Source organism: Narcine bancroftii, chromosome 5 (genome assembly GCF_036971445.1).
Source record: "Narcine bancroftii isolate sNarBan1 chromosome 5, sNarBan1.hap1, whole genome shotgun sequence".
Lineage (NCBI taxonomy): Eukaryota > Metazoa > Chordata > Chondrichthyes > Torpediniformes > Narcinidae > Narcine > Narcine bancroftii.
Window position 1 is genome coordinate 229,444,984 of NC_091473.1, and position 25,513 is coordinate 229,470,496.

A 25,513-nucleotide genomic window follows, 5' to 3' on the forward strand; every position below is an offset into this window, starting at 1 on the left:
AGGTGAAGGGTGAGGCAGGAACTGGTAAGGGCAGTTGGTTTGATATTCCTTGTTCAGCTAGTTGTCTTAAGTTAAAACTCCCTTTCCACCTCCCCAAACTCCAAACTTGCTTCATTGGGTCAAATATCACTTGACTTGATCCACGAACATATCCTGAATGCTTTGCTCTTGAGACCATCCAGTGAGGTGAAGCAGATTATGAGCAGAAATTAGGTCTCAAGTCATCCAAAATGGATCCTGACCCCTGGCTGCTGTGATGGTTTTCTGACAGCCTTTATTTCCAAGTGGATCCGATGACCAGAGACATTTGGAAAGAGTTGAACTACATTTAAATAATTTAAGCAATGTAAACAATAAAAATACCATAAGCATATTTAATTTTTTTTATATAAAATAACTAAAGAATAATATTAATTCAAACAAAGGGTTTAAAAAGCAAATCACTTAGAATGGAAGTTTGCACTCCTTTCAAATGAATGGGATTAACTTGTTTAATTATGGATCATTGGCGAGCCATCATTGTGATGTAGCTCATTTATTAAATGAGTAAAAAGGAATGAATCTTCAGGTTGGCCATCAGTTATCATTGATGTATCGCAGAGATTAAGAATGAGGCCTCGGCTCTCCACAATTTACAATAATGACTTGGATGAAAAGGTAAAAATTAATATATCTAGAGTTCTTATGAAAGTTAATTAATTTGAATTTTTTTTTTTCTCTCTCTGCAGATGCTGCCTAACCTTGTGAGTACTTCATAGATTTTCTGGTTAATGCAATGCAATGCTGATGACCTAAAGCTGAAAGGGAAGGTTGGGAAGACAAAAATATTCTGCTCAGGCATAGTCGAGGTAAGTGAATGGGCCAGATGGTGGAAAGGTGACCAATTTTGACGTAGAAAGAATGCTAAAGCAAAATATTTGCTACATAATGAAAAAATGAATAAATGTTTAGGTATAGGGAAAGCTTTTAGTCTTGAAGTATAAACAGAAGATGCTGTAAATGTGCAACAAACCAGATAGTGCCTGCAGAGAGAGAAAAACAAACTTAAAATGTCAGGTTGAGGGTCTGGCACCAGGACCAGGAACAAAATAGAATGCAAACAGTAAGACAAGTGCAGAGGAGCAGGGAAAGTGGCAATGGAGAGAACAACGGTTATGTCTGTGGGAGGAGAGAGAGCAGAAGAAAATGGATATTATAGACTGGTTACAATTGAGAATTATGTTAAGTATCTAAATTGTTGTATTGATTCAAGAGACAAGGACCTAAAATTGATGGGACATTTCATGAGGTGCATAAACATGCAAGTGCAGTATATACAAATAATTATTTTAAGAAAAATAATGACCTGCTGACCTTTATTCTGAGAGGTTCGAAGATAAAACTGAAAAAGTTTTCCTTAGATTATAGAGGACTTCAGTGAGACATATTTGAAGCAGATTTAATGCCTGATAAAAGGATACACTTCTCTTGGAGTCACTGCAGAGTAGATTTAAAAGATTGATTCCTGAGAGGAAAGGGATGCCTATGAAGAACAACTGAGACCATTTGACATACAAGATTCAGACAATTATTGGCTTCTTTCTGTGAGGAGTCCAGAACCAGGGGCAAGTTTGAGAATAACACATTTTGGATTGAGAGAAAGAGGATTTAAAAAAAAAATTTTTTTTTTGCAGAGTTGCCAAAAAGGGCTGTGGATAATCTGTTATTGAGGAAAAGAAAATCAACATACAAGACAACAGTGTTAGAAATTAAAGTACCTTTAAAGAAATTGCTCGAGACAAAAATTGAGAACAAAGAACATTTATTACTACAACAATGCAAAGTTGGGTGCTTCCCCTTACCCTGGGAATACACACATACACTGGGGCTCACCCAACTTTTATACAGTTGATTTCAGTATAGGAATACCCTCCCCCTTACATTCTTCTGCCTCCTGCTGGAGAGGTTTGGCATTAGGCAATCCTGCCTGCCTACGTGCAATTTCAGTATACTTGGAGGATCAGGGGGTATCCTGTCGGTGTCCCATCATGTTATTGTCCTTATTCACACCTTCCTGATTCTCGGGGCTACAGTCTCTTGATATGCAGAGTTGACTCATTCTATCTAGGGTTGGCTAATTTCATATGTATAAATCTGTGTATGGTTAGCTAATTAGATATGTAGGACTTGGTACTTCTGTCCAGGGCTAGGAGACCCTTATCTGATCCAGACTACCTCAACTTCCTACATTCTATTGTTCCTTACCACTCCTTATCTTAGTCTTATGGTCTTGTCACAAAGACTAGAAGATTCTTATGTTAATCGTGCTGACTCTGCTTTCCTGCATCCTAACCCCCAAGCTTATCCTGTTTGTACTGGTTACAGCCATTTATGATGAACTTTAGTTTCTTCCATGTTCATAATTTTAGATCAATTTTCCCATCTCTCACAATCCTCACTTTTCTTTTAGATCAGTAATACTGATCTTTCACCATGATCAGTGTTACTGATCTTTGGTTACTAGTGTCAGTGTGACTGATCCCCCCCCCCCCACCCCCTTCCTCACTTTTCTTTTAGAACAGTAATACTGATCTTTCAAGTGTAAGGTGTAGTTTTACCCAGCTGGTCAATAACCGAATTGTAATCTCTGTGTAAAGTATTTAGGTAGGGGAGCACCATGAAGGCCAGAGTAGCGAGTCCAGCTGCTTATTAGGGTTGTGAGTATCAGGCTCCAGTTCTCAGTAAAGAGTCTAGTCCATCCCACATCAGTCCGAAGTTGCCACGTCTGAACATGGGCATGGGCAGATTCACGTTGAAACATTGAAGCAGTGTCTTTTAACCACCCGACTTTTGTAAGCATTGTCCTGACGAAGTCTGTGAGAGACGCTGCCTTCAGCAGCGAACGAGTAGCAGTCTGTGAGAAACGCTGCCTTCAGCAGCGAACGAGTAGCAGTCTGTGAGAAACGCTGCCTTCAGCAGCGAACGAGTAGTCAGGCGGTTCCATTGAATTGTGGCTAGTATCTGATGTCCTCTTCAGCCCCGAACCCTAGGGCCACCGATCTCCGAAGGCTGTTTGGAGCCTGATATTAAAGTGTCAAGCAGCTCACGTTGTTGGAAACTGGTGCTCCCCTTCACGGGGTGATGAAAAGTGACCAAGCTGGGGGGGGTTGTTTCTTGTGATTTAACTGTGTGTTGCAGCTTGTCTGCTAACATTAGCATATGTATCATTGAACTTGTGAGTTGCAGCCTGTCTGTGTACATTAGCATATGTATTAACTCTCTCTCTCTCTGCTACATGTACAATCCTGACTACCATTCTGTCTGTGTTTGTCCCACCATGCCCTTTGTGCTATCGCCTCAAAACTCTTGTCTTTAATACCTGTGTAGGCTAAGATACAAATTAGATGTACTCCACTAAAGCTGTTCAGTTCCCCTGGTCCGTATTGGAATCCCTTGTTAACCCATATTCCACTATGACTATACATTAAATCCATGCCCTGTCTACATTCTAAAGGAGCACAATTGTAACCTCTGCTGCCCCTATTCCAGGGGGACTTAAAACATAGCGAGTACTGAAGTGACATATCCATTTAACGAACAATATTCCAAAAAAATGAATAAATAACAATAAAAGTAAAGCCCATTGAAAACAGCAATAAAATACAACAATAACTGAATAAACAACGATAAATGTAACACCCATTGAAAACCGCAATAAAATACAACAATAACTGAATAAACCATTAAAATACGACAATAAATGTAAAACCCATTAAAATACGGCAATAAAGAATACAACAATAACTGAATAAACCATTAAAATACGACAAAAATGTAACATTACGGCACTTTGTCACGGCGCAGTGTAAGTTTCAGGTCTGATGGATGAGGGACTGCACGCCAGGTTGGGGTTTGAATCTGTGTGTCGTGATGTTGTGGTTCAGAAGCTGGTTTAATTCTTTGAATGTGGGTCCAGCCTTTCTCTCTTGTTCTTACTGCGGTGTCTGTAATTAAAAGTACACAGAAGGGACCATCCCAGGCAGGTTTTAGTTGATCCTCTTGCCATGCTTTTACATAAACCCAATCACCAGGTTTAATAGAATGTATAGGAAAGTCTAAGGGTGGTGTTTGGGCTAAGAGTCCTTTTTGTTTTAAATCTTGGATGGAAGTAGAAAGCCCTCGTAAAAATTTGGAAATGTATTGGTCATTAGCTTCAGGAATGGGAGAATCAGTGTGGAACCCCATAAATGGGAGCCCAAACATCATCTCATACGGTGAGACTGCAAGATCTTTACGAGGTGCTGTCCGAATTCTAATCAGGGCTAATGGTAATGATTTAATCCAGGAAAGACCAGTCTCTTCATGAAGTCGAGTGAGTTGGAGTTTCAATGTTTGATTCATACGTTCGACTCGACCCGAGCTTTGGGGATGCCATGGGGTATGTAGTTGCCATTCTATTCCTAAGTTCTTGCAGACACCCTGTAGAATCTTAGAGGTGAAATGCGTACCTCTATCTGAATCAATGGTCTGCATCATACCGTATCGTGGGATGACACATTCAATGAGTATTCGGATGACAGTGTTGGCACGATCATTCGGGGTAGGAAAAGCTTCAACCCATCTTGTAAAATGATCGACCATGACAAGGAGAAATTTGTAAATACCAATCTTAGGAAGTTCAGTAAAGTCTATTTGTATGCGCTGGAACGGGCGAACGGCAATGTCGCGACCGCCAGGTATTACTTGGCGCATCGATTTCTTATTAACCCTTTGACAAATGGGACAAGATCTAGTAGCAAACTTAGTAATATTGTATATGCCAGGGCAGTGAAGGGAACGTGCAAAGGCATCAACAAGGGACTGGGTTCCCCAATGTGTTTGTTGATGTAACTGATCTATGACTTGGCGGGCTATGGCTTTGTTAATGTCTTGCCGTCCGTCTACTGTCCACCACAACCCGTCGGCAGTCTGGCAAAATCCCTTATCTCTCATTGCGACCTCCTCTTCCCGTGAAAAGATGGGATTCTTTTTAATCTCTATCGGCGTGGGTAGTAGCTGGTATATGTGAATCTTTTCTGCTAATGCCGCCTGTTTGGCAGCTGCATCAGCCTGCCTGTTTCCTCTAGCTTCAGGACTGTTACCAGTCTGATGTCCCCGCACATGTACAATGGCAATATCGGACGGGAGTGTTAAAGCCTCTAGGGATTGGGTAATTAACTGTTCATGGGCTAACTTTTGTCCTTTGCCAGTTATCATCCCTCTTTCTTTCCATATCTTACCGAAGGTATGGACTACACCAAAAGCATATTTAGAATCAGTGTAGATCGTTCCTACCTTGTTCTCTAGTTCGTGGAGTGCTCTACAGAGGGCATATAGCTCACAGGATTGTGCTGACCAATGACCAGGGAGGCGACCAGCTTCGATCACCAGTTCCTGTTTACCGTCCACTACACTATACCCGCTATAGCGGGTTCCTGCAATACAACGTGAAGAACCATCAATAAACAATTTTTCCCCTTCAGTTAAAGGGACATCGGTTAGGTCTTCCCTAATTTTTGTTTGTAAGTCGATAACCTCTGAGCACACATGTTCTAAATTGTCCGAAGGCTGGTCATTAGTTGGAGAGATGAGGAAGGCTGCTGGGTTGAGAGTTTTGGTTGTAATTAAGGTCAAATCATTGCTGTCCATTAGTATCGTTTCGTATTTTAAGATTCTCGAATCCGTGAGCCACCTTCCAGCCCGCTGCAATAGAATATTGCGGACTGTATGAGGGGTATGCACTGTCATAGGGGCACCGAAAGTAATCTTTCGTCCTTCTTCCACCAAAATTGCAGTGGCTGCTACGGCTTGTATACATTCTGGCCAGCCGCGACAAACGGGGTCTAAAAGCTTTGACAGGAAAGCCACTGGTTGTCTATAGCCAGCCCTGCTCTGGGTGAGCACTCCAGTGGCTGTTCCAGCTTTGGTATTAGTGTACAAATCAAAGGTTTTGTTTAGGTCGGGTAGCGCTAAAACTGGGGCACTCGTTAGGCACCGTTTAACAAAGTTGAATTTTTCAATCTCTTCATCCGTCCAGTCAAGGGTTTCGGTTCTTATACTGGAAATCTTATCATAAAGAAATTTGACCAGAATCGAATAATTTTCTATCCATATTCTACAGAATCCCACTAACCCAAGGAATTTCCTGAGTTCTTGGGCATTTTTGGGAGGGGGGATCTGTATAATACCAGTTATTCTTTCTGGGCTAATTTTCCTGGTTCCTTAACTAACTAGATGACCTAAGTATTTGACCTCGGATTGCACAAATTGTAATTTGGACTCACTGACTCTCAGACCTTTCTTCTCCAGAAAATTTAAAAGTGCTACCGTAAAATCTTTAGCTAATTCCTGTGTTCTTGCAGTAATTAGCAAGTCATCCACATACTGTATGAGTTGGCAATTTTCTATCTTAGGAGCTTCATCTAATACCCGCTCTAAGACTTGACCAAATAAATTGGGCGATTCTGTAAAGCCTTGGGGAAGGACAGTCCACCGGTATTGGTTTTTACGGCCAGTAAAGGGGTTCTCCCATTCAAAGGCGAACATGTCTCTGCTTTCTGTGGCTAATGGACAAGTCCAGAATGCATCCTTTAAATCAATGACACTAAACCATTGATTATGGGGGTCAATTTTACTCATGATGGTATAAGGGTTGGGTACAACCGGGTGATGGGCAAGGATGAATTTGTTAAGCTCCCTCATGTCCTGTACTAGGCGGTAGGTGACGTCTGGCTTTTGAACAGGTAAAATCGGGGTATTAAAGGGAGACATACAGGGTTCGAGTATACCGTCCTGAATCAACTGGTCAATTACGGGCTGTAAACCTTTCCGGCCAGCCATCGGAATTGGGTAGTGTTTCTGTCTAACAATTCGTTGAGTATCTTTTAACGTGACTTGTAGCGGAGGAATATCAAGGATTCCTCTATTTCCATTTCCTGCCCATACTCTTGGATTTATTAGTTTGCGATCTTCTTCGTTTAAAACATAGAATTGTACTCCAATGCCTGATTGTAGAGGTCGAGTACCGATAGCCAATTGGTCCTGTAGATCCCTTCCTAGCAAGCATACTCCGGCTTGGGGAAGTAATAGAAGATCCTCAATTATGATCTTATCTCCCATTTGAATACTGACATCTCGCAATACCGGGACTGGAAAGTCTCGTCCTCCTACCCCAGAAACTGTAACTGTCCCTTCTATTTTCACCCCCTGGGGTTGGTATAGAACGCTAGATCGGGCGGCTCCAGAATCGACCAGAAATGTCATCTTATCCCTGTGGGGTCCTATGCATAAATTAACTAACGGTTCTCCTTGCAGCCCCACGGTATGTATTAATTGAGAACCGTGACCCCCCTATTCGTGATCAGCTTCCATCAAGGCATAGGAACGTGTGTCCATTGCTCGCAGTGGGCATTCCTTTTTAAAGTGCCCTTCCTTTCTACAATGAAAACAAATGAGGGGTCCTGTTTCCCAATCTTTCCCAAAATTTCTAGGGGGCATACGTCGTCCCCGGAATCCTCCTCTACTCCTCCACCTGCTGGGGTCTCCACCTCCCCACCCGTGGCTCGCCTCACCTCGTACAGAAGTTGGCCAGTAATCCTTATCTTTTTCGTGATGGTCAGCTACTATTCCTTTGACTGTTTGTAATAGAATTTTAGCTTTCCCTTTTTGTTTATCCTCTGCCCTCTGTACAAATGCTCTCTGAGCAATCTGCATTAACTGGGTAATTCCTTGCTCGTGCCAATTTTCTGTCTTTTGTAACTTTCTTCTGATGTCTGGGGCTGAGTTGGTAACGAAACCCGTTAGAACCAATTGTTCCCCTGCTGGGGTTTCTATGTCGAGACCCCCGTATTGTTGAATTGCCGTGCGCAATCTATTGAGAAATGCAGAGGGGGTCTCCTCGGGACCTTGGGGAACCTCAAAGGCTTTTTTGAAGTTCTGTCCTTTGGGACAGATTCCTTGATTCCTTTGATCAAATTAATCCTATATTCCTCCATCAGTGTGCGGCCAGCACTGGTATTTTTGTCCCAATTAGGTTTTGTGAGAGGGAATTTGGCTTCTCCAGGGATCGCCTCGTGTCCCCCTTGGTGTTCCTTATCCCATGCTTTAATGCCTGCCTGTCGGATCATTCCCCGCTCATCTAAGGTAAACAAAGTCTTAAAGATGGACGTTAATTCCTCCCAAGTATACAAATTTGGTCCCAAAAATTGGTCTAACTGTTCGGCACATCCCTGGGGATCTTCTATCAGGGAGATCAGTTCTTTCTTAAAGTTACGCACTTCAGTACTGGTCAGGGGCACATTTACGAAACCGAGACCCTCTCCCATGGGAACTTCCCGCAGTGGTCTCATCCAATTGGTTTCTGGCTTATTAGGTCTGGGTTCCTGCTCCCTGGGAAATGAATCAAAGGGTTCTGCCATTTCTTCCTGAAGAGTCTCACGCTGTTCTGAATTAAAGTTACCTCTCTCTCCTGTCAACAGAGGTGGTAATCGAGTGCTTTGTGAGCAAGTTATCATACCACTCCTGCTCTCTTCTCTCTTCTCTAGTGGTGGGGGAGGTGGGGAAGGTGCAGAAAGGTAGGTCATAGGAGGGGAAGGAAAGATAGGAGCCGGCATAGGAGGAACATAGGGTGGAGGGAGGGAATGTAACACATCCCAACCCTGTGATTCAGGGACAAAAGGTTCCTCCTCTCTCTTATCCCTGAATTCTTTCTCATTCAAAACCAGCTGTTCAATGGATCCCTTGAGCCAGCAGGCTGCATATTCCCTGCTCTCAACATTGTCTTTCTGGTTTTGATAGAGCCATAGGTTCAAAGCTTTACACATCCATTCATCCTCGGATCCGAATTTTGGCCAGTACACGGAGCTCCCTTTAACCGGGTATTTAACCCATTCAATACAACAATACCTGACCATTGTCAGTTTCTCTTTACCACGGGTCTTTCCTGTGCCCCACTCAGATAACATCAACCCAAGCGGGCTGTACGTAGCTATCTGGTGTTCACATCCTGTACCAGGACTCTCCTCCTTGCTACCCATTATTCCCATGCTTATAAACAAGTAAAATACTCTTACCGAGTTCTAGTAGTACTGCTCTAGTGCGCTTCCTTCCGTCGTTTGTTCTCAATGCCTCTTCTCGGATATCACTCGCTTCTTCCACTGACCAGCCACCCGTCGCCCGTGAGTCCAGCTGAATCAGCCGGGGTGCACCTACTCTCGTCGTCGGGGTACTCTGTCAGTGGAGGGAGTGTGATCCCGGACGAGCCCCCATTTGTTAGAAATTAAAGTACCTTTAAATAAATTGCTCGAGACAAAAATTGAGAACAAAGAACATTTATTACAACAACAATGCAAAGTTGGGTGCTTCCCCTTACCCTGGGAATACACACACATACTGGGGCTCACCCAACTTTTATACAGTCAATTTCAGTATCAGAATGCCCTCCCCCTTACATTCTTCTGCCCCCTGGATGGGTTTGGCATAGGTAATCCTTCCTGCCTACGTGCAGTTTCAGTACACTTGGAGGACCAGGGGGTATCATGTGGGTGCCCCATCATGTCATTGTCCTTATTCACACCTTCCTGATTCTCGGGGCTACAGTCTCTTGATATGCAGAGTTGACTCATTCTATCTAGGGTTGGCTAATTTCATATGTATAAATCTGTGTATGGTTAGCTAATTAGAAATGTATGACTTGGTACTTCTGTCCAGGGCTAGGAGACCCTTATCTGATCCAGACTACCTCAACTTCCTACATTCTATTGTACCTTACCATTCCTTATCTTAGTCTTATGGTCTTGTCACAAAGACTAGAAGATTCTTATGTTAATCGTGCTGACTCTGCTTTCCTGCATCCTAAGCCCCAAGCTTATCCTGTTTGAACTGGTTACAGCCATTTACTGATGAACTTTAGTTTCTTCCATGTTCATAATTTTAGATCAATTTTCCCATCTCTCACAACCTGCACAGTGAGCTACTCCCCAAGACTGACCCCTATTGTCCAGTTGGTTCAGTTTATATAGGTCAACCTTATCATACAGAACAAAAGTTGGCTTCCTTTGCTAGATTTCATTATCATACAGAACAAAAGTTGTCTTCCTTTGCTAGATCTTTTTGCATAAGGGTTATCACAAGTCATCTCCTGTTTTGCAGATATCTGGGGTGTAGCACTCCCATCTTAATCCTCCAGGCCAGACTATCCAGTTGTGTTGATCAGAAATTAATTCATCCCCAGATATCTCTAATCACCATTCTGTACTTGTCCTGCCAATTTCTGCTGTTCTCTTTAACACCTCCTCCTGCCTTAATCTTCCTCCTAGACTTGTTTTCCATTCCCTTTGTTTCTTACAGGCCATTCTTTGTTCTGATCTGGCCTGTGTCTCCTGTGCTACTCACCACCTCCTTTAGTTTGAGCATTCCTCCTAAATCGTTTTATGCATTTCCTCTCCCTGTATTTTGGAGAGACAATTTTGTTCAGCCAACTTTGCTCCATGCTGTGATTGCCACTTAATCACATTCCTTTTTCCCTGAACCATGCAGTAAATATACACTTATTAATTAATCATTTATTTCATACTGTTTTAACCCCTAGATTCCAACAGTCCCCCTTTTGGTCTCAGGAAACTGAGACCAACCACCAGTTAACTTATGGGACCAAGACCTCAGGAGTTTTTGCAAGGACTGGCATCTCTGACCCCTTGTTAAACTTAACCTCACAAACTTGGCCATTATGAACACACTTCAGTCCAGTGGGGGCCCCAACACAGTGTTCAGGAACGTTAGTCCAATCAGCAAAGTACTGTTCTTTCATGTTGGAATCTAGGGGTTAAAACAAGATTCACGTTGAAACATTGAAGCAGTGTCTTTTAACCACCCGACTTTTGTAAGCATTGTCCTGACGAAGTCTGTGAGAAACGCTGCCTTCAGCAGCGAACGAATAGTCGAGAGTCAGGCGGTTCCGTTGAATTGTGGCTCGTATCTGCCGTTCCTCTTCAGCCCTGAATCCCAGGGCCACCGATCTCCGAAGGCTGTCTGGAGTCTGATATTGAGGTGCCAAGCAGCTCACGTTGTTGGTAACTGGTGCTCCCCTTCACGGGGTGATGAAAAGAGACCAAGCTGGGGGGGGATTGTTTCTTGTGATTTAACTGTGTGTTGCAGCTTGTCTGCTAACATTAGCATGGGTATCATTGAACTTGTGAGTTGCAGCCTGTCTGTGTACATTAGCATATGTATTAACTCTCTCTCTCTCTGCTACATGTACAATCCTGACTACCATTCTGTCTGTGTTTGTCCCACCATGCCCTTTGTGCTATCGCCTCAAAACTCTTGTCTTTAATACCTGTGTAGGCTAAGATACAAATTAGATGTACTCCACTAAAGCTGTTCAGTTCCCCTGGTCCGTATTGGAATCCCTTGTTAACCCATATCCCACTATGACTATACATTAAATCTATGCCCTGTCTACATTCTAAAGGAAAATAATTGTCACCTCTGCTGCCCCTATCCCAGGAGGACTTAAAACATAGCGAGTCGTGAAGTGACATAAACAGTTAACAAACAATACCCCAATAAATTAATAAACAGTTAAAAAAATAAACAGTTAAAAATACAACAATAAATGTATAAACAGTTAAAAAAATACCACGATAAATGTAACATTACGGCACTTTGTCACGGCGCAGTGTAAGTTTCAGGTCTGAAGGATGAGGAACTGCACGCCAGGTTGAGGGTTGAATCAGTGTGTCATGATGTTGTGGTTCAGAAGCTGGTTTAATTCTTTGAATGTGGGTCCAGCCTTTCTCTCTTGTTCTTACTGCGGTGTCTGTAATTAAAAGTACACAGAAGGGACCATCCCAGGCAGGTTTTAGTTGATCCTCTTGCCATGCTTTTACATATAACCAATCACTAGATTTTAATAAAATGAATAACAATCTGACTTTCCTTTGTGTTAGTGTAAAAATTGTAAAATGAAACACAAACCATATTTCCATGGGTTTTGAATATGTTAGACCTTATTAAAATGCAGTTGGAGCTGCTTGTCTGTATGGGGCACAACCCTCCAATTTGTTAGAGTGGGTACATAACAGACATTGCAGCACAAGAGCCCCTGCAAGAGAACTTGAAACATATTCAACCTTTAGTTCTGCCTTAAGTAAAATGCCTTGTGCCACAGCTCACAGGAGCTGGCCTTATTTAAAACAGTCTGTAAAACAGGCACCAAAAAAAGTTAAAAGATGTTCTTATGAAGATTGAACACACAATAATTTAAGTTCAGGCTAGTTTCTATTATATTCCACTTAAAAGATCTGCTGCATGAATCCTGGAGCTTGTGGAGTCATTATTGAATCAAGAAATATTGGTGCCATGCCAATCTCATTCTAACATGCCAATTTCTCCAGTCCTTAAGTCAAGATGTACTGAATAGCATCCGGTACAAGATCTGTGAGTTCTTAATGATATTATTATTCTTATGCACCCAATTGTTCTGAACTATGCCACCAATTTAAATCATATTCCACCTATTGCAGTACTCACACAGCACCATAGACCAGTTCGCAGGTTTATTTCTCCATTAAGCTGAATCCAGTTGCGCAGGGTTTACCTCCGAGATTATTTACAATGTAACTTCCGCACTACCGGATTTAAATATAAACCTGATGAATGGGGGAAAGTTATCATGAATTAAATAACAGCGGCAATACAGAGAAATTGTGCTGAGGCATTAATTTCACTCCGGAGGAAATGAATGATTAAACTTATAGGAATCCCCATAGGAATCCCCAGAGGTATCTTTATTCTCCAGAGGTGGGTGATCTTTAAACTCACGGACCTTGACTGCTGAATGTGTAGAAGAAATACCTCTAACTGCAAGACAAGAGCCTGAAGCCTCAATTTCAAGTGCCACAGTGCACTTAAAGGGACATGCACACTCCCCCTTCAACTGGCTGATCCAGCCACTTTACACATCAGATCCTTTCTTTATCTTACATACACTTAAAATAAGATGTGTCGAACTCACCCTATTTGCGCAAACATTTCTCCCTGCAAATGTTATAACATCACAACTCTCAGGTACTCCCTGTGCAAAATCACATTTAAATACAATTTATTTCATAAATTGGAATTAACTGGTAGTTAAATTCGCTAATTCTACAGTATTGAAAAACGATCATTTATGACATTTAATTTTTAGCATGAATTTTAATCAATATTGGTCAGTGACTGAAGTGGGAAGTCGTGATTTATGAAATTATCTCTGGTCTCTACTCTCCCACTCCCGACGCTTCTCCCAACATTCAGGAGCTGGCACACAGTCCCTGCCTTTTCCATGTTACTCATCTACTATTACTTTAACTGCTTGCATCAAAATGTTAGCCTTTGCTTTCTGCTTATCCTCAGATGTCTGGACAAATGCTTTTTGTGTGATCTGTAGAAGCTGGGTTATTCCCTGCTCATGCCAATTTTCTGTCTTTTGTAATTTTCTCCTAATGTCTGGGGCTGAGTTGGTAACAAAACCTGTCAGTACCAATTGTTCCCTTGCTGGGGATTCTATGTCGAGACCCCCATATTGTATATATATTTGGTCCCAAAAATTGGTCTTAACTGTTCGGCACATCCCTGGGGATCTTCTATCAGGGAGGTCAGTTCTTTCTTAAAGTTACGCACTTCAGTACTGGTCAGGGGCACATTTACGAAACCGAGACCCTCTCCCATGGGAACTTCCCGCAGTGGTCTCATCCAATTGGTTTCTGGCTTATTAGGTCTGGGTTCCTGCTCCCTGGGAAATGAATCAAAGGGTTCTGCCCTTTCTTCCTGAAGAGTCTCACGCTGTTCTGAATTAAAGTTACCTCTCTCTCCTGCCAACAGAGGTGGTAATCGAGTGCTTTGTGAGCAAGTTATCATACCACTCCTGCTCTCTTCTCTCTTCTCTAGTGGTGGGGGAGGTGGGGAAGGTGCAGAAGGGTAGGTCATAGGAGGGGAAGGAAAGATAGGAGCCGGCATAGGAGGAACATAAGGTGGAGGGAGGGAATGTAACACATCCCAACCCTGTGATTCAGGGACAAAAGGTTCCTCCTCTCTCTTATCCCTGAATTCTTTCTCGTTCAAAACCAGTTGTTCAATGGGTCCCTTGAGCCAGCAGGCTGCATATTCCCTGCTCTCAACATTGTCTTTCTGGTTTTGATAGAGCCATAGGATCAAAGCTTGACACATCCATTCATCCTCGTATCCGAATTTTGGCCAGTACACGGAGCTCCCTTTAACCGGGTATTTAACCCATTCAATACAACAATACCTGACCATTGTCAGTTTTTCTTTACCACGGGTCTTTCCTGTGCCCCACTCAGATAACATCAACCCAAGTGGGCTGTACGTAGCTATCTGGTGTTCACATCCTGAACCAGGACTCTCTACCCATTATTCCCATGCTTACAAACAAGTAAAATTACTCTTACCGAGTTCCAGTAGTAATGCTCTAGTGCGCTTCCTTCCGTCGTTTGTTCTCAATGCCTCTTCTCGGATATCACTCGCTTCTTCCACTGACCAGCCACCCGTCGCCCGTGAGTCCAGCTGAATCAGCCGGGGTGCACCTACTCTCGTCGTCGGGGTACTCTGTCAGTGGAGGGAGTGTGATCCTGGACGAGCCCCCATTTGTTAGAAATTAAAGTACCTTTAAAGAAATTGCTCGAGACAAAAATTGAGAACAAAGAACATTTATTACTACAACAATGCAAAGTTGGGTGCTTTCCCTTACCCTGGGAATACACACATACACTGGGGCTCACCCAACTTTTATACAGTTGGTTTCAGTATAGGAATACCCTCCCCCTTACATTCTTCTGCCTCCTGCTGGAGAGGTTTGGCATTAGGCAATCCTGCCTGCCTACGTGCAATTTCAGTATACTTGGAGGACCAGGGGGTATCCTGTCGGTGTCCCTTCATGTTATTGTCCTTATTCACACCTTCCTGATTCTCGGGGCTACAGTCTCTTGATATGCAGAGTTGACTCATTCTATCTAGGGTTGGCTAATTTCATATGTATAAATCTGTGTATGGTTAGCTAATTAGATATGTAGGACTTGGTACTTCTGTCCAGGGCTAGGAGACCCTTATCTGATCCAGACTACCTCAACTTCCTACATTCTATTGTTCCTTACCACTCCTTATCTTAGTCTTATGGTCTTGTCACAAAGACTAGAAGATTCTTATGTTAATCGTGCTGACTCTGCTTTCCTGCATCCTAACCCCCAAGCTTATCCTGTTTGTACTGGTTACAGCCATTTACTGATGAACTTTAGTTTCTTCCATGTTCATAATTTTAGATCAATTTTCCCATCTCTCACAACAGCAAGCAATGATTTTTCTAATGCTGCACTGGATCAAGTCGAAATGTTTCCAATAAGAAGCTACAGACAGACAATTTGCACAACCAAATAGCCCATGCAAAATTGAATTTATATTGCATTAATGTTGATGAAGAGTTTTAAGGTAACAGTCTTGATTAAGTCAATAGAAGAGCAGATTGACACACAATTAGATTATTCCATTATGGTGAAGTATATGAAAATAAGTTTAGTCACATAACCTGTTCAGGGTACAAAATGCTACCACGTTAGTTTCTTAGTGCCTGAAAATACTGAATGCCCTATTCTGTTCAGCAAGGATTGGTTCAGAAGGTTAAGCACACGGGAGTAATGGCTATATGGATATATTTAAGTGTCATGAATACACAAACTGTTGTATAAATATAATTCAATTTTCAAGATATCTATTGAGGGTTAATTGAATATAAGGCATGTTAATGGATTAGGCTTGGTGTTATATCAGTCTACTGCACACCAGGGATAGTTCCTTGAAGAGCCAAGTGGAAGAAGAGGTCATCCAACCATGATAAAAAATAATTCAAAACAAATGAGGAACACCTAAGCTGATTTGATAGAGTGTTTGTTTGGTAATCACAAGTTAACTTTAAATGAGACATTTGATGGTGAATGCTACCTTTTATCAACATTCTGAGACCCATATGCACAGGTGTCAAGAACCAAGTTTGTCAGTAAACTTGATGTGCGGCAGGCATATGTTTAGTTGGATGTGAATAAGAACCGCACTGTCAACTCAAAGATAGATGTTCCAACATGAAGTTGCAGTATGCGATCCAGTTCAAAGAATTAATATAATGTCAAAGAGCAGTATGTTGCTGAAGAAATCAGTTTGTTGACTGAATTTGTGCTGATAATTTACACATATGGAGAGTGTTCACATGCTTGTCTTAAAGAGGGAATGGAATCTGGCATATGTATATGCAATAAATCATTTGTTTACAGAATTTCAATACAAGATATATAGAGAACATAAGTTCCATGTGTGATTGCATTTTATAGTCATTATAATAGTTAAGAATTTCAGAATCAGAATCTATTGTCTTGAACATGTCATGAAATTCATTGTTTTGTAGCAGCATTATAGAGGAAATATAAAACATTACCCATTTAAAAAGAATCAAATTTGTGCAAAAATAAGAGAATGTGAGGTAGTGTTTATGGTTCATCATTCGTTTAGAAATCTGATGGCTCTTGTTCCTCCTTCCCGACGCTAGCAGTATGAAGAGGGCATGGCCTGAGTGGTGATGATCTTTGAGGATAATGGCTGCTTCCTTTAAGTCAACACCTCTTGTAGATATCCTCGATGGAGTGGTGACTGATGCCTGTGATGGCTTTTTTCTTGTCCTGTGCATTGGCATCTCCATTCCAGACAGTGGTGCAACCAGTCAGAATGCTCTCCATGGTCCACCTGTAGAAATTTGCAAGAGTCTTCGGGTGAGATACCGAATCTTCTCAAACTCCTCACAAAGTATAGCTGCTGGCCGTCTTCTTCATCATTTCATTGATGATCAGATCCTCAGAAATGTTGACCCCTAGAAATTTTAAACTCTTAACCTTTTCCACTGCTGACCCCTCGATGAGGATTGGTTTATGATCCTCAGATTTCCCTTTCCTGAAATTTGCAATCAGCTTCTTGATTTTGCTAATGCTAATGCTAAATTTACCATAAATCCCTATTTCCATCACAGCCCAGTCTCATTTGTCTAGTATCAGTGACAATGAAGGAGTGGCAATATATATCTATATCAGAATTATACATGACTTCGAGAGAATTTTTGAGGTTGTGGTATTTCCATTTGTATCAGTGACTTAACTAATGGAAACATTACCCATAGTGGAACTGATTACATTCTCATATGTCTATCCATGGCCTTGTGTACTCATATATTTGTCCATGTGTATGCAGTGAACTGGGATTCACTGTCTATGTATTGTTCAGATGGCTGGCTCCTCCCCTGGCTCCACCCTCTACCCCAATAGAAACCCTGGTTTTCCTGCCTTACCTCAGATTCACCTGAGGACTATTGTGTCTACTGACCATTGATTGTAACCTATTAAAAGCATGTTTGCACTCCTCACTTTTATCTGAGTGCATTCAGTTGCATTACTGTGTACTATCCCACTCTGACCACTTTCAGATTGGAGGAACAACACCTTATTTTCCATCTGGGCACCCTCCAGCCAGATGGCATTAACATTGACTTTACTGCCTTCCACTAAACCTGCTCGCCTTTTCTTTCCCCTCCCCCTTTTCCTGTCTTTCCACCCAGTCATCCTTGTCCCCCTCTATGCTGCTGTCCCCTCCCTCCTTTTATCTCCTGCCTTTGTCACCCCCCCCCCCCCCCACTCTTTTGTTTGGACTCTTTGATGAAGGACTCAAGCCCGAAACGTCGGTTATGTATCTTTGCCTTTGCTACATAAAGGACGCTCTTTGATCTTCTGAGCTTCTCCAGGATTGTGTGTTTTTAGTTCAATCATGGTGTCTACAGAATTTTGTGCTTCACATTGTCCCATTATGTAACTAACCATAAGTGCTCTATAGTGATGAGTATGGAGTGGGATATCTCAAACCCCATTTTGCAAGGAATTTTCCATCAGATTGTGTTGAAAACTGACTTCTGGACATCTTCATTGAAAAGAAAAATGCTGGCAATTAACACCAGGCCAATCAGGACTTGAAAAAGAAAAGGCAAACATTCAGATATAAAGCTCAGATTCTGGGCATTTGATGTAGAAACATTAGCTAAAAATTAGCAATTTCCCCAAAAAGACCAGGTCATTTCAAGAAATATAATTTAATAGAATTCTGAAATAAAAACAAAAAATATATAAACCTCAGTTCTAGCAATAGGTCTTTAGTCTAAAACATTAATTTTGTTTCCCTTTACGCAGATGCTCCCTGATCTACTCCAGCGATATACAGTTTTTGTTTAAATTTCAGATTTCCAGCATTTGTCAGATAAAGGATGTTATTAGTTGTGGTGCTGTTAAGATACAGACTATTCTATTTGAATGCTGGGGTAAGCCAAGGAGGTTAAAAGGCATAAGTTTCCACTTTCTACTTTACAACACTTGTGAGCCCTCTATATACATCTGGAGCCCCTTTCGCACTTGCATCCCAGTAAATTGGCCGTTCAGTGTCCCAGGATAGGAATGGGGTTTGACCTTTCACACTAGACCACTCCTAATCAGGATACTGAACGCTTTCACACTGGCAAGGGTTTATCCCTGGCGCTTGGTCTTAATCGGAAGTGCCTGCAATGTTGCTGCCTGTTTCATGCTTGCCTGATCTCAACGCCAGCATCCGCAGACACCGGGGATTGTACTAGGGGTCGAGGCCAGCAATCCCTGGTGTGAGATGATATAATCTGATGCCAGCATTGAGCAGATTTTGCTTTCATGCTTGCCACTTTAAAGGCCGATTGGTGTTTGATTCCTGGGATCACTGGCATGTGTGAAGGGGGCTTGGAATTTGTGGGTTAGAAATTTTAATCAACATAGAAAAGTGTGTGAAAATCAAACTGTGCCTAGGACCCATTGTAAGTCCAGGATGTGCAAGGAGATATGCACATAACCATATTCAAGTCTTCAGCATCCTTACATACAATAACCTTGCACAAGATTGAAGGCTATGGAGAAGTGCAAGCTTACAAACAGGTTCTTTTGACATGGGGAGAGTTCTGAAAGAGCTGATTTCCAATAGAATGCACAAATCAGAGGTAGTAGATTAGATTCAGATTTCAGATTTATTGTCAGAGTACATGTGTGACATCATATACAACCCTGAGATTCCCTTTCCTATAGGTGGGGCAGAATTACCACTTATTGGTAGTGCAAAATAAAAACCTACTTAATGTACACATTGTAGAGCTCGTCGAAAGAACCAAAGACTTGTTGATCCAAACCAAGGCTTTTATTAGCAAAAGACAGGAGCTCTTCACAGGTGGCCGACCAGTCCGGAATGATCCGACCTGGCTAGGGACACAACCCTTTAAGGCCCAGACAATAGGTGTGGCTTAGCTCTCAGCCAATCGCTGTAAGCACAGTCTAGATACAGTAACTATATACACTATGTACATTGGTGATAGATCTGTACTATCACACACATGTAAACAAATAATGAAATGGAAACAAACTGACTGTGTAATACAGAGAGAAAAAAAAATCAATGAAATGCAAAAGTAAGTCCTTAACTGGGTCCCTAATTGAGTTTGGTGTTGAGGAGTCTGATGATGCAGCCAATCAGTACACTTTCCACCGCACATCTGTAGAAATTTGCCAGGTTTTCTGATGTCATACCAAAACGCTGCAAATTTCTGAGGAAGTAGAGACGCTGGTGTTTTTTTCTTAACATTGCCAATTGTGTGTTGGGTCCAAGAAAGATCCTCTGACATAGTGACTCCTATCAACTTAAATTTGCTCACCATCTCCACCTTAGATCCCCCCCCAATGATCACTGGATAAGAGCATCTGCTCTCTAACCTGGAATAATGTGTCCCTCCTGAAAAGATAAAGGCCTTCTCGAGGACAGAGTCCATCAGGGAAGGTTCCATGGTTGATTTCAGTCACTGGCTTCCCAACAGCACTTAGGTGGTGATCAGCTAGGCTGAGTTTTTTTTAATTAAGTCGTGGTTTTCTAATTAAGGCTCATAATGTCTCTTCAGCAAACATATACATTCTAAAACTGCAGCACTAATGTCAAATGATTGATGATATTATTAATACTCAACAACTTCTAAATGTACGCAGGAATCCCGTGTTCAATTTCACATTGCCCACTCTGATTGATTTTCCGCCTTTAATTAGCCTCACAGCACATAAAAAAAGTATCACGACTGAATTTCTAGACCTGGATGCTTTATTCCATCCAGTTGTCCCTAGGCCGTCATGGGCAGCAAAACATGAATCATTTCACCAGCGTTCATCTTTGTAAAGTAAGTCTGGTATAAGACTACAGCTAAGAAATAGCTGGATTCTGTACTAATTTTTTTTGAGGTTTGAATTGCACTGAATCATTTCCTGCGTCACGTGCCTTTTCCACTGTCCCAGCAGCAAGCAGGCCAAACAAATCTATTTTATGGCACCGCTTATTTCCCAGATGTTTTTGGAGCCAGTTATGGCACAGACGAGTTCAAACAACAGTGGAACATACAAGCAAATCATAAAAGTGCCAAAAAAAATCGATTTACCTTAAGGATCTGAGATTAACAAGGCAAGCACCATAGGTGAGTTATGTTTATGTTGTTTACCGTTGCAAACTGTTAATTGATTGTGTCTCCATTGCTAAACTTTAAAATAGAGAATGTGTCTGGACGGGAAGACTGTTGCTGTGGGACAAGTAAGGCAGATTGAGAAAGCAAACAAAAGCTTCTCATAGACATCTTCTCAAAATGTTTCCTTCTGTTCTGTCAGGGTAACACAGTTCAGATGTTTTAAGTACGAATTGATTAAATACTGCAACATAAGGCCCTGACTTAAATTATTTTTTCTTAAACGGTAAATCTTAATATACCCCTCATATTTCAGTCATGGTATTTTGTTCCATCATTTGAATAACAGTGTTCAACTCCGAGATTTTACACCAAAATCCTAGTTGTGAAAGAACAATGTTTTGAAGTGAAAACTGTTAAGGGATAAAAGCACAACATAAACAGATACTTTAAAGGGCTTCATTTTGTGTTCGTTGAAACGTGAAGTTAAAAACAGTTGGTGATCCTATTCAGACAATGCCTCCCTTGTCAGAGTCCACTGACCTCTGTGTCACACATTAAAGACCTCACCCTCAAATCACTCTATGTCTTCATTGTACTCTCTGCAGTTATCCCAGCCAAATAGATTCAAGGGTTTATTGCATTCTGCCCTTTGTCCGTGTACAAACTCATTTGTGCCTTTCACTTGTCCTGTGTCTATGGCAGTCTTACAGCTAATTCCTCGGAACCCCAGCACTCAAAGACTATATACTTTCAGACATCATACGCCTGCATATGCTGGATAATGATTTTTTTGTTTGTCGCCTTCCTCTCTGCTTTCATCGGCAACTTAAAAGAAATCTCTTCAATGTTGGAAGCCCCAGCCTCTTTTCTTCTCTCATGGATTTGTTTTCTTTCATCTTGTCAGCAACTCTCCAACGTCTCCATGCAAATAATGAGGGCTACAAAAATGTACAGTACAGTATAGTGCAACTGGTAAATGATGAGCTAATAGATTGGAATAGGTTAAAGACTTGTTTAAATGTTCTTTTTAACCAGGGTAAATGTTCTTTTTAACCAGGGTGACCTATTTTGCCAAAAGTTACAGTTCATGTTCGACTTTATTTGCAAAGCAATGACACAGTAAAGAAAATGAGACACTGTTTCTCCAAGACCATGGTGCTACATAAATACACCACAAACTATGAAAACAGCGAATGTAGTGTAACACCAGGTCCGAAGGGGCCGCTGCAAATGACTGCCACACCGCCATCTTGGACCTTAGCTGCCAGTTTATCCCTGCAGGACACTAAAAATCACCAAAATAAACTATTTCTCTTTCACTAAAACTACAATTTACATAAAATACTCAAAATATCCAAAAAAAAGCAGTACTACAATACATTAATTATCAAAATCTAGGCAATGGGCACAGTAAAGACAGGTTGCAATATCATTAGACTCTAGATGTTAAAAGGTCCATTAGCTTGAATGAAGAACACGTTCACCCGGTCCGGAGAGGCCGCTGCAGGCTACTACCATGACACCATCTTAGGCCAAGTTTGTCAAAATCAGCTGGACTCTAGATGGAAAAGGTCTGCCAGCTTGGGAGGAAACTGTCTCACATTTCACTATCCTTCAGAGTCCAAAGCCTCGGCACTGCCCTGTGATCGAGCATATCTCATCCTCCAGGACCCCCTGATTTCACTGCTCTGGACACCATGTAACACCTCCTCTGACTACTCTACTCCATCTCCTTGACCACAGGCAACAAGGGCCGTATTTCCACAATGGAGGCTTGGTCTCCTCAGCCATTGAGGCTGCTAGGGAAGCTCTCATAACCTCAGCAGTCGAGTCTCCCCAACTAGGTAGCTCCTTCTCAGAGGTCTGCTTTTGCTTGATGATTTCCTTATTGTCGCACCCATCTCGTGGTGTTCCAATGTCCATCTTCATCCAGTTGAGGTTGCAGTAAGACTAGTAACACTTACCATTATTTATATGTAAATGGAACAGAAACCAAACAGAATAGCAGTTTAGTTAAGGACAAAATTCAAGATTATTGTCATGTAATAAAACCGAAAATATGATTTTACATAAAATTTCCTTTAGTCTATTGTAAGGCAGACAAAAATTTGCTATCAGCAGAAATTGCCAGGTGCCCCTTACAGTCAGAGAAAGAGAAACAAAAGACAGTCCTGTCAATCACTGAGTGTCCATGGATTCACTTCTGCACTTCTGCAGCCTTCGTAGTCACTCAGGCTTTAGTGTAAATCATCCGCAACCTGAGCTCTTAGATGCAAATCTCTGACACAATCAGGAAGCCTCCAGCACCCTCAGAACCCCCTCATGTCCCGGTTCCAATACTTGGTACCCTTTCAGCCAGCCTTGAGCTAGTCTCCAGCAATCCAGAGTCTGGCATTAGCCTGCGTGGGTTCCTTGCCTCAAGTCATCAACAGACCACCAACCGTCTGTGTATTCTTCAGCCACAGAGCTCCTCACTTGTTCACCGCCTTAGTCACCCTACTATAGGGTCGTCTCTCACCTCTGATTCTCCTTTGAAAATGCGGGTGGGAAGGAGTCACGTGATGGAGTAGTGGCCGGACGGAGAACTCCAGCCCTCTCCAGAAAAGTCGGGAAAAACAAGAGAAAATACAAAGGCACAGAAATAAAAGTTAAAGAAAAGTGAGTATAAAGGTGGAAAGAAGATGGAGACAAAAGAAGAAAAATCAAAATCAACGGTAAGAAGAGAGGAAGAGAAGACAACGGAGGAAAAAGGTGAAGGCCTTACCTGTCCGAAGAGGCCCGCTGTGGAGAGAGGAGCCCGCTACCTCAGGTCGGTAGAAAAAGAACTACAACAATGGCTCGCAGAGCCGAGTAAAAGTGCGCAACCGCGCATGAAAAAAAACACACCGACGGGAGGGGGGACCAGCTGGGGAGTCGATCTCCACAGCCGGCAACGACAGCTGCAGAACACCTGCAGCAAGAAGAGACCACAGAAGACAATGGAAACAAGAAAGAAGACAATGGAAACAAGAAAGGGCAACAAAGAAACAACAGATGGCCAACCCAGAGGAAGAAGAAGAGGAAGAATACAGTGAAATAGATGAAGGGAAAGGCAAGGTAAAGGATATACTTTCTCTTGTTAGAGGATACATGGAGTCATTTAAAGAATGGCAAACACAGGAATTCAATGATTTAAGAAGAAGAATAAACAACACAGAAGAGAAAGTGAATAAAATAGAGATGACCTTAACAGAAATGGGAAAGAAAATGGACAAGATGGAAGAACGGGCAGTAGCAGCAGAAATGGAGGTAGAAGACTTAAAAAAGAAATTGGAGGAATCTAATAAAAAAACTAAAGAGACACAAGAACTACTAGCTCAAAAAATAGATATAATGGAAAATTATAACAGAAGAAATAACATAAAGATAGTGGGCCTTAAGGAAGATGAAGAAGGCAAGAATATGAGGGAGTTTATAAAAGAGTGGATCCCTAAGACCCTAGGATGTCCAGAACTACAGCAAGAAATGGAAATAGAAAGGGCACATAGAGCATTGGCCTCTAAACCACAACCACAACAAAAACCAAGATCTATTGTAGTAAAATTCCTAAGATATACTACAAGAGAAAAGGTACTGGAGAAGACAATGGAAAAAGTAAGAGAGGGCAACAAACCACTGGAGTATAAAGGGCAAAAAAATCTTAATTTATCCAGATATAAGTTTTGAACTCCTAAAGAAGAGAAAAGAGTTCAATACAGCAAAGGTGATTTTATGGAAGAAAGGGTATAAATTTATACTGAATCATCCTGCGGTATTGAAAATATTTATTCCAGGACAACAAAACAGACTATTCTCGGATCCAGAAGAAGCACGAAAATTTGCAGAACAATTACAAAAATAGACTGAGGGATGAAGACGGGTAATGAGAGTAAAAATGATCACGATTGATATGTATGTGGGTAAAGACAAAAATAGACTGAGGGATGAAGACGGGTAATGAGGGTAAAAATGACCACGATTGATATGTATGCGGGTAAAGAGCTATAAGAGTGAATAGAGACAATGTGCATACGTGAAAGTATCGGTAATTAGAGGAAAATATAGATAGTATAGACAAGAATTAATAAGGGAAGGTAATGGAATAGAGAGAATAAGGAGCGAATTAAAAGAGTGACCTTTGTGACATATGAAAAGTGAAATCTTTTCTGGGGGGTGCTGGGTGGGGGAAAAGAGCGGTCACTGCAAAATCAGTTGACGCTTGCGAGTGGATTCGCAAATCCAAATGGAGAGGGGAGATGTGGTTGTCCGACAAGGGATAAAGGACAACTCAGGAGGGGAAGGGGAGATTGGGGATAAAGAAGATAGAAATAGGAGAATAAGGAAAATGTTGGATGTTGTAGGAATGTTGTCTTGTAAAGAGTTGAAAATAAGAAAACAGAAATGGAAAAGGAGGAAAGGTAATGATGGAAAAACGGAAAGAGAAGATAAACAAAATATAAAATGGCTACGCTGAACTATATGACTTTAAATATTAATGGAATACATAACCAAATTAAAAGGAAGAAACTACTAAATTTACTGAAAAAGGAAAAAATAGATATAGCATTTGTCCAAGAAACACACTTAACTGAATTGGAGCACAAGAAATTAAAGAGAGATTGGGTAGGACATGTAACAGCAGCATCGTATAATTCAAAAGCAAGAGGAGTGGCTATATTAATTAGCAAAAATGTGCCATTTAAAATAGAAGAAGAAATAATAGATCCAGCAGGGAGATATGTTATGATAAAATGTCAGATATATTCGGAGCTTTGGAATCTACTTAATATATATTCACCTAACGAAGAAGATCAAAAGTTTATGCAAGATATCTTTTTGAAGGTAGCTAATACGCAAGGGAACATACTAATAGGAGGGGATTTCAAT

At 41.5% G+C, this 25,513-nt stretch overlaps 1 protein-coding gene across 1 annotated transcript in view; it reads left to right on the forward strand.

The window, feature by feature from the left end:
* Positions 1-20,475: 20,475 nt before the first annotated feature.
* The window catches only part of LOC138762939 (tetraspanin-18B-like), a 117,191-nt gene continuing 112,153 nt past the window's right edge, over positions 20,476-25,513 (forward strand). Inside the window, exon 1 of the mRNA XM_069936445.1 lies at positions 20,476-20,620. The gene's annotated coding sequence lies outside the window, so the exon portion shown is untranslated. The remainder of the gene's footprint in view (positions 20,621-25,513) is intronic.